This window comes from Rhipicephalus sanguineus, unplaced genomic scaffold (genome assembly GCF_013339695.2).
Source record: "Rhipicephalus sanguineus isolate Rsan-2018 unplaced genomic scaffold, BIME_Rsan_1.4 Seq937, whole genome shotgun sequence".
In the NCBI taxonomy this organism is placed as follows: domain Eukaryota; kingdom Metazoa; phylum Arthropoda; class Arachnida; order Ixodida; family Ixodidae; genus Rhipicephalus; species Rhipicephalus sanguineus.
The window spans coordinates 1-12999 of record NW_023616330.1 but is presented as its reverse complement, the minus strand read 5'-3'; the positions used below and the strand labels follow the sequence as shown (position 1 = coordinate 12999).

The 12999-nt window shown below is 47.2% G+C and overlaps 4 non-coding genes across 4 annotated transcripts; all 4 read left to right on the top strand.

Moving 5' to 3' along the window:
* Nucleotides 1-5990: 5990 nt before the first annotated feature.
* Trnas-gga (transfer RNA serine (anticodon GGA)) lies at nt 5991-6064 on the top strand. Its single transcript has one exon. It is a non-coding gene; the product is annotated as a tRNA-Ser (tRNA).
* A 204-nt stretch (nt 6065-6268) lies between these two features.
* On the top strand, nt 6269-6342 carry Trnas-gga (transfer RNA serine (anticodon GGA)). The gene has a single exon. It is a non-coding gene; the product is annotated as a tRNA-Ser (tRNA).
* A 204-nt stretch (nt 6343-6546) lies between these two features.
* On the top strand, nt 6547-6620 carry Trnas-gga (transfer RNA serine (anticodon GGA)). Its single transcript has one exon. It is a non-coding gene; the product is annotated as a tRNA-Ser (tRNA).
* A 204-nt stretch (nt 6621-6824) lies between these two features.
* Nucleotides 6825-6898, top strand: Trnas-gga (transfer RNA serine (anticodon GGA)). Its single transcript has one exon. It is a non-coding gene; the product is annotated as a tRNA-Ser (tRNA).
* The last annotated feature ends 6101 nt before the right edge of the window (nt 6899-12999 follow it).

The window sequence follows — 12999 nt, the reverse complement described above, 5'->3', positions numbered from 1 at the left end:
AATAATCAAAGCGGCGTACCGCTTTGATTACTGCTGGGTGAAACCATTGAACATTTCACAGTGTACACATGATTGCTTTGGGAGCTTCGCCCAAGCTCTTCATCATTCACCCGTGGATATGCTGCAATTTTTCGTATCGCCGCGGCTAGCTCGCAGGCTGGCTGGAAGACCGCACAGATCAAAAGAAAGCAGCGGCATAAAACTGAAACGTTAAAAAAAAAGCCAGGCCTGCGCTGAAACCGCAGCACAGTCACAGCGCAAGCTGGAAGAGCGGCATTTCTAGAGCCCGTTGTAAGCTCTCTTGGAGCTACTAATACAAGTACACTAGCATGGTACCCACTACGGCATAAATCACAATTTTTGTGAAGTTGGGGAGCACCTACTAAGCCATTATTCGTCATTCTGCGGGGAAGCGAGGCACCAGCTACACGTCTGTAAGGCATTATGTGCAGTTTGTCGACGCGACGATTGATGTCGAAGAATTATGGCTCAGCCCTTTGCAATGGGTTGGAAGCTTTAAATGGCCCACCATTTATGCAATTTGCATTGGGTGACGCCCGGTCGCTATTTCCCTCTCCCGCAATGCTGTATAACATACGTTGACGTGGGAGAGAGGGGGGGGGGGCGAAGAACTTTTCTGAGACCCCGAGGAAATGGATCATGCGCTTATGGGCGTCCTTGGCAACCAATACAAGTGCACTTGCGAGAAACCCACTACGCTATAAATCATTGTAATTTTTGAGAAGTAGGGAAGCAGGCACTATGCCATTTTTCGTCATTCTACGGAGAGCCGTGGTACCTGCTAAACGCATATAAGGCATTATGCGCACTTTGTTCATGCTGTGCCTGATGACCATGAAGAATTATGGCGGATCCCTTTGTAATGAGTTGGAAGCATTCAACAACCTACTCGTTGCGCAATTCGCATTGTGTGATGCCAGGTTACAGAATTCGCGTTGTGCGACGCTTGGTGCCTATTTTACTCTTGTACCACGCTACATTGCATATGTTAATCTGGTTCCTTCCCGACATGAAGCCTGTATAGGATCTTTTTGAAGAGCAGTTTCAAGCACCGGCATGGCTCAGAGGTTGAATACTGGGCTCCCACGCAGAGGGCCCAGGTTCGAACCTCGTTCCATCCTGGAAATTTTTTCTTTCGATTTTTTTTCTTATTTCGAGCGATAGTGGTTACGGACACCGGCGGCGGCGGCGGACAACTACGGCGCCAAAGACGGCCACTGAAATGATCTCATAACAGCTTTCGCTGTAAAACTATGCAAATTACAGGCGCTTGGTTGTCGGAACAGTAACTTGACTGGCCTGATAAAGTACCTTTATTGTCACTTAAGCTAATAAAAGAACGACCTGATCTTACAGTAACAATTCGAATGCTCACACCAACTTCTTTCAGTTCAGGACCAAAATATTTGGACGAAACTATTTCGCCAACGGTATCAGGTTGGCCCAGCGTGTTGAGTTCCGTTCATCGTTTCGAATGGCCACGGCGCCGCGCAGGCGGCGTGATTTTGGAGCCGGAGGGAAAGACGTCCCTTCTACTGGGCTGTTCGCATGTAAACAAGAGTGGAGCACATGCCCAGAAAATATGGCCGGCTTCTGGTTTCACCGTGGTTTCACAGCGAATGCTGTAAGGGCCCCTCCACAGTGTTTACTTCCTCCATGATTAGGCATCATTAGCGGACAGTGCGACTCGCACTGCGATTGAGGTCCTCTTCTCGGTGTAATCCATTGTGCGGAACAAGAAAAAATGATTAAAAAAACTACTTTCAGGGAACCTAGTTAGGCACTTTGCTAAAAGAGAGAACGCATTGCTGGAAAGTTTATTCCTTCCTCATCGGTATCGCGTTTTAGACGTATTTCAACAGTGTAATCAACGAGAAGCCGCATGATGCGGTTGTGAAACTATGGCGGTAGAAGAGGATAAGGTTTAAGTATAGCATTTTCTATTGAGTGGATTCTATGACCCTGTCGATCGCTTTCCAACATAGATGCAAAGTGAAGGACTGCTGAGCACTCCTCTTCCTTAATGGAGTAAATACGATTTCAGAGCATTATTCACACTTTGCACTAAACACTGACTTTGTCGCTGAGTTTTCAGCTGCCCTGAGCTGCGTAGCACTGTCAGTGTAAGGACGGCTGCATACAGCGACCGCCTAGTAAGTACATGATGAAGTACTCTAAATCATAGACCACTTCTGTGCGAAGGCACTTCTGCCAAACCCACGAAAATTTCCCGGATGTAAGGAAAGACATCGAGGCGTCGGCTGGACTCAGTGGGGTGGTATGTAGGAAGTTAATGAAAAGGCCAACATGGCATCCAGACAGCTGCCTGTCATGTTTGTGGTGACGTAGTATATATGACACGCGTGTCATGATCTATCATTAATATTAATGAGCACTAACAGACAATAACACAGGGACCGAACCTGCCCACGGCAAGTTAACTTTTCGTCCACACTTCTTTCTTCACATTTAAATTAAATTTACTACTGACAACATCCCCTATATTTTTCTTCGCGTTATTGTCCGTTAGTGCTCATTAATATTGTGTATAACAAAGAAAAACGAGCGCTTAAATTTTCCACTTCTTTCTTTCATGATCTATTATTCAGGTTCGTGGTATACTCATGTCATACCATGTCTGGTTTTACTATAGACAGAGTCAACGAAATGATGAAAGCTGCAAAACGTGAGCGGCAAGATAGATAGATAGATAGATAGATAGATAGATAGATAGATAGATAGATAGATAGATAGATAGATAGATAGATAGATAGATAGATAGATAGATAGATAGATAGATAGATAGATAGATAGATAGATAGATAGATAGATAGATAGATAGATAGATAGATAGATAGATCAGTGCGCTTTCGTTCGGTAAAAAAGTGCTTCGCAGTGAATGGTGCCCTGGAATACATTTGGAACATAGTAGAGAGAAAGGCTGCCGATGTGCGGTCGAGCCTCCTGTGAAAACATAACCCAAACGTCGCTTCGCCTAAATGCTCCACCTCATGACCGGCTCTGGCATAGCTTCCTGTTTCTTGTCATCGCTCTGAGTGTAGCTTCCGGTGTGCTCGTTGGGACGAAAGATGAGAGAAGGTGCTCGGAGCATGCGACAGATCCCTAAAACTCCGCATATGCTTGACTGATTGCAGTAAACTCCTAGATTATGCTCATTCAACAAATACTACAAAGCCATCATCACTTAAAGAAGCGGTGAGTGATGCGGGTACCTTTTATTATACACTACTAAACTTCTCGGTTATTTCCTTTACGGGAATTCCGAACGTAGAGACGGATGCCCAGTAATTGGTAATTCATGCTTGCCTAGGGGAAGGTACAGCTCTTGCGCAGCTTTTGAGTCGAAGCTGCATATATTGAGCTCGCTAGAAAAAGGTAGTTGGATGTATTGTATAATTTGATATTATATTTTTAAAGAATTTGCCGTATTTTCGGTGCTAATTTCGTCGCGCAAGCTGGCTTCACGGCACTACTTTAGGATTATGCAAGGAAGGAAGCTTACAGTAATACGCGGCGATGTTTCTTTTTATTTGTTCTTTTACGCGGTTTCATTATGGGGTGCGGGATATCTGCAGGACCGGGTAGTAGCCGACAAAAGACGGTATCGATCTACACAACGACTCAACATCTTCAAACGCAGAGCTGCGTACTCGTCGGGCGCCTGAAGCCTGTAGTCAGCCTTAGCCCAAATATTGGCGTTGTTTTTCAATATCATACTCAGCGTGCTTCATGGGATACTGTACGCAGCGACGACACCAGAGTTCTTTTCTCTTCAGTGAACTGCGTTTATCATCGTCAGCTTTGCGGAGAACAGCCATGTTCTTCCGTTTTACGGCAGCCACTGTGTTAGCAAGGAGTCTTGAGAAGCGAACCGCCACGCGGTACGACGGCCGCGACGAAGATGAGTCATGGAAGAAAGCACGCGATGGCAAGCGGTGGTTTCTTCTCGCTGGGCGCGGCGCTCTTCTAATGACACCGCTCACTCTCAGAATAATGATTAAGTATACACCAGAGCACGCCTGTCTCGCACCCAGGCTGCTGGCGAGCCGAGCGGATACTCTCGCATCCAGACGCCGGGCTGACCGGGGCTGCCAAGGCGCGCGCGGGCTGCACCAAGTAAACAGGGCAAGCGGCAGTTCTGAGGCATTAATGTGCGAAAAAGTACCCGTTGACGCCGCTTCAGCGTGTCAGAGCTCGTGTGGGCACTACTGCGTCGTCTTCGGATGCCAAAACAAGCTGCGCAACAAGAGGATATTAGCGTTGTCTGCGACGATTACGACGTGCCACGGAAATAGTGCCGGTGCGGTGTTTTCAACTGTGATTCAAGCAAAAAAACTAGGAGTCGAGTGAAAATGCGCGAGTAAGTACACTAACAGCGTGTATTCTGCAGTGTGATGCCCACCTATTTCATTCTGCGAACCTAATTTGCGTGAAACGCAGCTGGATTGAAGGCAGGCGTGAGCTTTGTGTGGAGGTGCACTTCATACCTTTGAGCGTTTCCTTTCACGAAAATCTAGTGTAAGGTAGTACTTTCAAGCACAAGCAAAGAGCATGATTTGCCACTTTCAACGTAGTATTAAGCTTTCGTGCTTTTGATGGCATCCACGCCTTCGAGATTTCGTCTTCAAAAGGTAATAAATGGCACGGTGCTCCTCAACTGCTGGCCAGAATTTCGTGCTTTCATTTCAGTGTTTGATGTCCCAAATTTATTTGGACACGAGGCATCCAGCTGCACATAATACATATATTGGCACGTAAGTAAACAGTACTCGCGCCAGTGTCCTTTACGTCGCAGGCGTAGCTAACCGGCTTAACTAAGAGTAGCACAGTTTCGCTTGTAAAGCACCATCGTTACAAGAATAAAATGGCGCAGGTAGCTTCCAAAAGGGATCGCTGAACGATACTTCAGGTTATACTCTCTGATAGCACGCTTTTGTGAGCAAGACGCATTATTGTAAGAGCGCCCGTGAAACAAAAATTACGTTCCGCGAAACTACTCGTAAAGCGTACTCTAATTATTACGCGATGCATGCTGAAATGATGAGCTTTCACAAAACTTTGTGCACAACTTGTAATATGGGGCAACAAAACATCGTTTCACTCTTTCGCGAGCTGCACTGCAATTACGATTCACGCGTACTACAGCGAGAAGGTTTTTATACAAATGTAACAGCGTACGTATCTGACGAGGTTGCTTCCGCAGCCCACTCAGCACGTACTGTATACATTGTGGACTTGCATGAGGAAGATGTTCTTGATGTTCCAATAAAATCAGCGGAAATGTCCAGGCTAGAAAAGACGCCAAACACGCTCTCCGACGGGCTGAGTTTCGGAAGTTTCACGTTTGCTCTGTGTAGCGTCTCCTGGCGTGGCAGCCCGCGCGTGTTGTTTCGTCGCGTGTGCGATAGATGGCGCGACGCGCGATGCAAATATGGCGATGCGCATGGAATTCGCTGTGTTCTGGTCTATAGCGTCTTTAAATAAGTGGCTGTGATCGCTAGTAAGCCAGTGTGCAACTTTGCGGCATAGACCGATTGTTAGCGACAGCTGCACACAGCCCTCCCATAGTAAATGGTGCTACAAACCATTCTCTTATTCCAAAAATCTTGGAGGACGCTTGAGCTTCCCCTTCAAGAGTAGAACCCGATAGTGTAATCGGGTTCCGATAGTGTAATCGGGTTCAGATAGTGTAATCGGAACCCGAGAGTGTAATCGGGTCCCGGGTTCGATCCCCGGACCAGGACGAATTTTTCGGCAACTAAGAGGCTTTATTTCTGAGAAATCCGTATGGATTTCCTTGTGGCTTCGTGCTACAAACGGGTGGTTGTCTATTTTCCCTTTCTTAACCCTTCCGCCACCTTGCGGAATTCCGCAGAACTGATTTGCAATATGTGTCCAGTTGCTTCGAGTTGTCGATGAATTCGCCCTCGCGCTGCCAATTGCTAGCTTCCTGGTTAGCTCAATTGGTAGAGCGACCGCCCCGGAAAGGCGTTGGTCCCGGGTTCGATCCCCGGACCAGGACGAATTTTTCGGCAACTAAGAGGCTTTATTTCTGAGAAATCCGTATGGATTTCCTTGTGGCTTCGTGCTACAAACGGGTGGTTGTCTATTTTTCCTTTCTTAACCCTTCCGCCACCTTGCGGAATTCCGCAGAACTGATTTGCAATATGTGTCCAGTTGCTTCGAGTTGTCGATGAATTCGCCCTCGCGCTGCCAATTGCTAGCTTCCTGGTTAGCTCAATTGGTAGAGCGACCGCCCCGGAAAGGCGTTGGTCCCGGGTTCGATCCCCGGACCAGGACGAATTTTTCGGCAACTAAGAGGCTTTATTTCTGAGAAATCCGTATGGATTTCCTTGTGGCTTCGTGCTACAAACGGGTGGTTGTCTATTTTCGCTTTCTTAACCCTTCCGCCACGTTGCGGAATTCCGCAGAACTGATTTGCAATATGTGTCCAGTTGCTTCGAGTTGTCGATGAATTCGCCCTCGCGCTGCCAATTGCTAGCTTCCTGGTTAGCTCAATTGGTAGAGCGACCGCCCCGGAAAGGCGTTGGTCCCGGGTTCGATCCCCGGACCAGGACGAATTTTTCGGCAACTAAGAGGCTTTATTTCTGAGAAATTAGTATGGATTTCCTTGTGGCTTCGTGCTACAAACGGGTGGTTGTCTATTTTCCCTTTCTTAACCCTTCCGCCACCTTGCGGAATTCCGCAGAACTGATTTGCAATATGTGTCCAGTTGCTTCGAGTTGTCGATGAATTCGCCCTCGCGCTGCCAATTGCTAGCTTCCTGGTTAGCTCAATTGGTAGAGCGACCGCCCCGGAAAGGCGTTGGTCCCGGGTTCGATCCCCGGACCAGGACGAATTTTTCGGCAACTAAGAGGCTTTATTTCTGAGAAATCCGTACGGATTTCCTTGTGGCTTCGTGCTACAAACGGGTGGTTGTCTATTTTCCCTTTCTTAACCCTTCCGCCACCTTGCGGAATTCCGCAGAACTGATTTGCAGCTGCTCACTTTGTTGATGCTTTGCCACTGATGATAATAAAATATGTCTTGAGGTAAAACTGTAATGACGCAAAGAAGACGGGGACGAAGCGAAGACACGAACAGACAGACACGGGCGCCAACTTCCAACTGTTTATTATCAGTGCTTTGTAATGGGTGGGCATTTAAAACACCCACTCGTTGCGCAATTCATACGTTTAGTCGCATGGCGCGATTCTACGCTTCTGCTGCGCAACATCATATGCATTAAGGAGACTCCTTTCACTACAATACATACCATCCATATAGTGTTTCTTTTCCGAAGCAGTTTCAAGCGATAGCATGCCTCTGTTGTAGAACACCTGCTTGCCACGCAGACGGCATGGGGTCGATTCTCACTCAAGCCGAAGTTTTAAATGCTAAGCATTGTTTTAGCGAAGCAAAGGAACTTTCGCCGTTTCTATCTATTATCTTTCTATCTAGCCGGCTACGTCTGGGCGCTCTCGTTGTCGTCTGCTTACCTTGACACATATCAAAATTTCCATGGGAGGAAATTAGTGTATGACGAACAGAATGAACAGATCAATAAATGAATAGCTTGGCATATTTGTCGCGCACATCATGAAACCATTTTCTTCAGCCACGTGTGGCACATACCCCCATACCAAGACACATGTAAGGCGGGTATGAGCCACATGTGATTGACAGATTGTATAAAACCAGGAACGGCGATGACAGGATCGTTGCGCGATCGCGTTATGGAGCTTGTGCGGTAGAAAGTGCGAGGCAGGTGTCGGCGGAGTTGTCGGTGAGGGAAATATCAGACCGGCGGAAAGATTGAAAACGCGGTTAGAGCCGGAATCCAACACAGGCATTTTGCGTGGCAGTGATGCGTTCTACCACGCAGCTACGTCAGTGCTTGAAACAGCTTAAGAAAAAGACGATACATTTGCGTCATATCGCACCAATGTCAATGGTGGTACTTGTGTTCACTGTCGGCTTTTATAGCAATATAATAAACATTACATATTAATTCATATGTATCGCCAAGCTATGGTCAACCATTGCTCAACCAGGAGGAATGGGGTAAAAATCGCTTCTTATGATAGAAGAACGTCATCGCATCCTCGCGTACGATGATCGTGGCATGGCGAGGCGTGGCGTTACGCGTGGTTGGCGTTATGCGTGGCATGGCGTTACATCGTGGCGTGGCGTTACGCGTGGTTGATGACTGCGTGACGTTGCCGCATCGCAGTAGTATCTTCGTCCTTGTTGAGTGCCCACAGGAAAAGCCAAATACGGGCATCGCCGAAGGTAACCTCACGTTATTGCTTGATCGGGAAGTCGCCAACGCTCGAACTCTCGTTCGGCTCCGAAATGGCCACACTACGCTTTTAGTAACGAACTTGAGTGGCGAGTACAAGCACTTTGCCAAGCGTACCACCATAGCTTACTTAGAGGCACAAGGATGAGTAGGACGCCTTCTCTTTGGTTACGACAATCTCGACAGAGGAAAGCTGCGATGTCGACGTGACTAGTCACCTCAGCGTCAATCGCCAGTTAGAACAACCTAAGCTGGCAAGGCCCCTCAGTCCACTGTCATCCTTTAGTGACTGTTTCGCCACTACATCGAAGGTGCGGTAGACACCTCTAACGAAGCACAGAATCATCACTAAGCCCAAAGTCCAACCTGTGCGCCAACATGCTTACAGCGTGTCGCAGAAAGAACAGGATGCCATTCGTCATCAAGACAAACAAATGCTTGATGACGACGTAATTCAACCATCGACAAGTCTTGGGCGTCACCTGTTGTGTTGTTTAAGACGAAATATGGTTCGCTACGATTCTGTGTAGACTACCGCACACTGAACAAGATCACGAAAAAAGACGTACATCCTCTTCCTCGCATCGATGACTCCTTGGATCGCCTGTGTCACGCCCATTACTTGTCTTCGACGGATCTCCGTAGCGGGTATTGGCAGATTGAAGTAGACGAAAGGGACCGAGCAAAAACGGCGTTTATAACACCTGACGGTCTCTACGAATATAAGGTCCTCCCTTTTGGACTGTGCTCCGCTCTAGCCACATTCCAACAAATGATGAACACAGTTTTGTGTGACCTCAAGTGGCACTCGTGTTTAGTGTATTAGACGACGTAGTCGTTTTTTCCACGACGTTTGAAAAGCACATTGAACGGCTTGAGGCGGTTCTTTTGGCCATTCGCACCGTCGGCCTGTCTCTAAAGCCGGAAAAGTGTTACTTTGGATACGAGGAGCTTAATTTGCTCGGTCATATTGTCAGCAGTAGCGGTTTTCGACCCGACCCTGAAAACGCCATAGCAGTTGCTTTGTTCCCGATACCGAAGGCAGCATGATGTACACCGCTTTCTGAGCCTTTGCGCTTATTTCCGCCGTTGTGTGCCAAGTATTTCGAAAATCGACGAAACCCTGCAATAACTCGTCAAGGACGACGTCGCCTTCGTCTGCGGTCCTGAACAATCAAACGCTTTCCGCGACCTTCAACAACGCCTACAAACGCCGCCGATCCTTGGTCACTTTGACACAGAAGCAGACACAGAAGTACGCACTGATGCTGGCAACCTTGGTCTCGGAGCCATTCTCGTGCAATACCAAGATGGCATGGAACGCGGTATTGCCTACGCTAGCCACACGTTGTCATCTGCGGAGAAAAACTACTCCACGACTGGAAAATAATGTGTGGCGGTTGTATGGTCTATTACAAAATTCAGGCCATACCTGTACGGACGCCCCTTCCGAATCGTCAGTGACCACCACTCTCTCTGCTGGCTGCCGAATCTGAAAGATCCGCCAGGCCGTCTCGCAAGATGGAGCCTTCGGTTACAGGAATTCGATATAACAATAGTTGACAAGTCTGGCCAAAAACATACCGACGCCGACTGTCTTTCCCGCGTGCCCATCGAGACCGCCACGGAAAACAACGACGAAGATTCCAGTTGCCTTTCTATTCTAACATCCTTAAACGTGCCTCACCACCAACGCAACGACTTAGAACTGCAACCACTGATCGAATACCCTGAGCGACGTCGCCCACAACCCCCACGTCAGTTTGCGCGTGACTTGTCATCTTTCTGTCTACTCAACGACGTCCTCTACAAGCGCAACTTTCGTCCATCGAAAACTGTTTACCTCCTAGACGTTTCTGCTGTTATGCGCGACGACATTTTGCGTTTATGCCGCGACGAACCATCGTCCGGGCATCTTGGCTTCGCGCGTACTCTGGCTAGGGTCAAGGAGAAATACTACTGGCGGAAATTTACAAAAACCGTCAGGCAGTACGTCAAGACTTGCACAGCTTGCCAACGCCGCAAGAATCTAGCGATGAAACCAGCTGGTCTGCTTCAGCCTGTACGACCCCCTCACGCACCTTTTGCACAGGTCGAGATGGATTTGCTCGGCCCGTTTTCGAAATCTTCAGCTGATAACCGGTCGATTGTTGTCGCCACCGACTACTTGACTAGATACTGCGAAACCCAAGCCCTTCAACTGGTTCCAAAGCGAGCAACTGCTTCCGATGTGGCTAATTTTTTTTGTCAACAACATCGTCCTCCGCCATGGTGCCCGCGCTGTCGTCATCACAGATCGTGGTACTGCATTTACGGCACAGTTGCTCCGAGATATCCTGCGGCTGAGTGGTACGACACACCGAACAGCAACTGCGTACCACCCGCAGACGAACGGGTTAAACGAACGGTTTAACAAAACAATTGCAGATATGCTTTCGATTTATGTCGCCAAAGGTCACAAGAACTGGGACGAAATCAGATCCAGCATTCTCGGACATCGGCGTTTAGTTCGCGTGTCTTCCACCACGTGCCGCATGGCTTTTATCTTTTTGAATCTCGCGCGAAGTCAAGAGTTGCGTCGTGGCAAGAAAGAAAGGAAAGAAACAAAAGGAAAAGTGTTCAGAACACACAGCATCACCTCTTGGCTTGGTCTGCCGCCGTTCTCCGTTGCGTCAGCGACGAAGATAAGACCGGCAGGTTAAACTGGCTAGTCATTTCCCGTTTCAGTGGCAACGACTCGTTTACCGCTGCAGAATAAGAAAACGGCGCACGACAACACCGGAGGTATCGAAAGTGCAGCCAGACGGGTTCATTTATTGCCTTTTTTTTTAACAGCAGGTGTGCAATGGCCGCCGTTTGTCCGCTTAGCGGCGTAGACACCGAGTCGTTGTCGCATCGGCGTGGGCACGTCAAGCAAAAATTAAGAACAGCTGTACCCTAGTTAAGGCACTGGAACCGTTAACAAACCTTATTAAGCTATGTTGAGCATAGAGAAACCTAATTAGTTTCACATAACTAAGCAAATGAAATCACAGCTTAATAAATCTTAATTCAGCAGAGCTGGGATTTTCCTGTGCAGAGTCATGCCGAGCGCGGTAATATGTGCCGAGCTTAGTCCAATTAACACTAATTAAGAGCGAGCCTTACTATTGGGAAATAAGCTAATTAGCTGATTAGGTTTAGGTTGACTTGGGATGCAAGCTAATCGGGACCAAGCCTCGAATATACAAGCAAATGTATTTAATTAAAGTAATCAACTATATTTAAGCCTAGATTGACTAGGGATGCAAGCTATATGTGACCAATCCTGGAATATTCAAGTGAGGCCGATAAAGCTCATTGAGGTCATTAGGGTACTTGGTGCTGTAATTGCCAAGCGATCCCCAATGGAACCCGCTCGATACGTAGTCAATACTTGTGAATTACAGTGTGATCACGTGAACACTTTGTGTGTGGGCGTGTAAATTGGTGCAGTGATCTTCAAGCAATTTCTCAATAAAAGCCGAGTGACACGTAGCCAATACTCGTGAATTACAATGTGATTACGTGAACACTTCGTGTATGGGCTTGTGATTTCATGTGTGCCTAGTCAAGCCAGGACCAGCCGAGGGCCGAAGAGCTCTGCTCTGCCACAGTTTTGCGCGACTCAGCGCAAGCGGTGCAACTATGTTGCTGGGTCGAAAAGCTCGGCCGATGGCAGATATCGAGGTGTTGGCGTGCATTTAACAGTCTAATGACAGCATTTCGCAATATCGAGCACTAAGTTTCTTAGTTTGCAGCGTCTGGTCACTTGCCATCCCCGTGTTTTTAGAGCTGTTTACTTCCAGTTAGGTTTCTCTGGCTGCAGAGAAGGAGGTGATACTTACAATAATTGTTGTGGTTATTGTAAACACGATGTGATTGTGAGTGACGCTGTAGTGGAGGGCCGCCGATAGTTCGACACCGTGATGTTCTTTATCGTGCATTAAATCTAAGCTCACGGGCTTTTAGCATGTTGCGTCCATCGCAACATGCTAAATGTTCACGCCGCCTCCGAGATTCGCTTCCGGCACCTAACACGCTGTTGCGTAATATATAGCTCCAAGTGGAAAGTAATGAATTTTTAAGGTGCAGGCTTGCGGCACACACAAATCGGCTCATATCACAAATGATCACGCGCGTGTGCTACCGCTACGCTGTAAGAAAAAAAATGTGTCTTTTGACCATTTTGGCTTGCCACGTATGGGTGATTCCACGTAAGATCGAACAAACGATGGCTGGTCGACCTCTCAAATTTATTTCAAAATTTTATATATTATTGCCTGATGAGTGGAAAGAAGAGATCCGCAATTTGTTTTGCCGCCAAAAATTTTTTCGAACCACAGGAAATCAATAATGACGAAGAGGTGGAGTGGAGCGCTCATCCGTTCTGCTGTTTCGGCCAACTTTCGTTATGAATTGCACAAAATATATTAAAGTTAGGTAGCTGAAATTTATTTACCTAAATATATGCATGTTTTTGCTTCTGCTCAGGTATTTTTAGTTTTTATGTGTAGTGTAGATGTTTTTATAAAAAACCTCAAAAATGGCCCAATCGGCAAAATTTTCTTTACTTTGAAGGTCTTTATCTCATAAAAGCCTTTTAGCAGAGCGACAAAAATTCTGCATTACGTTCT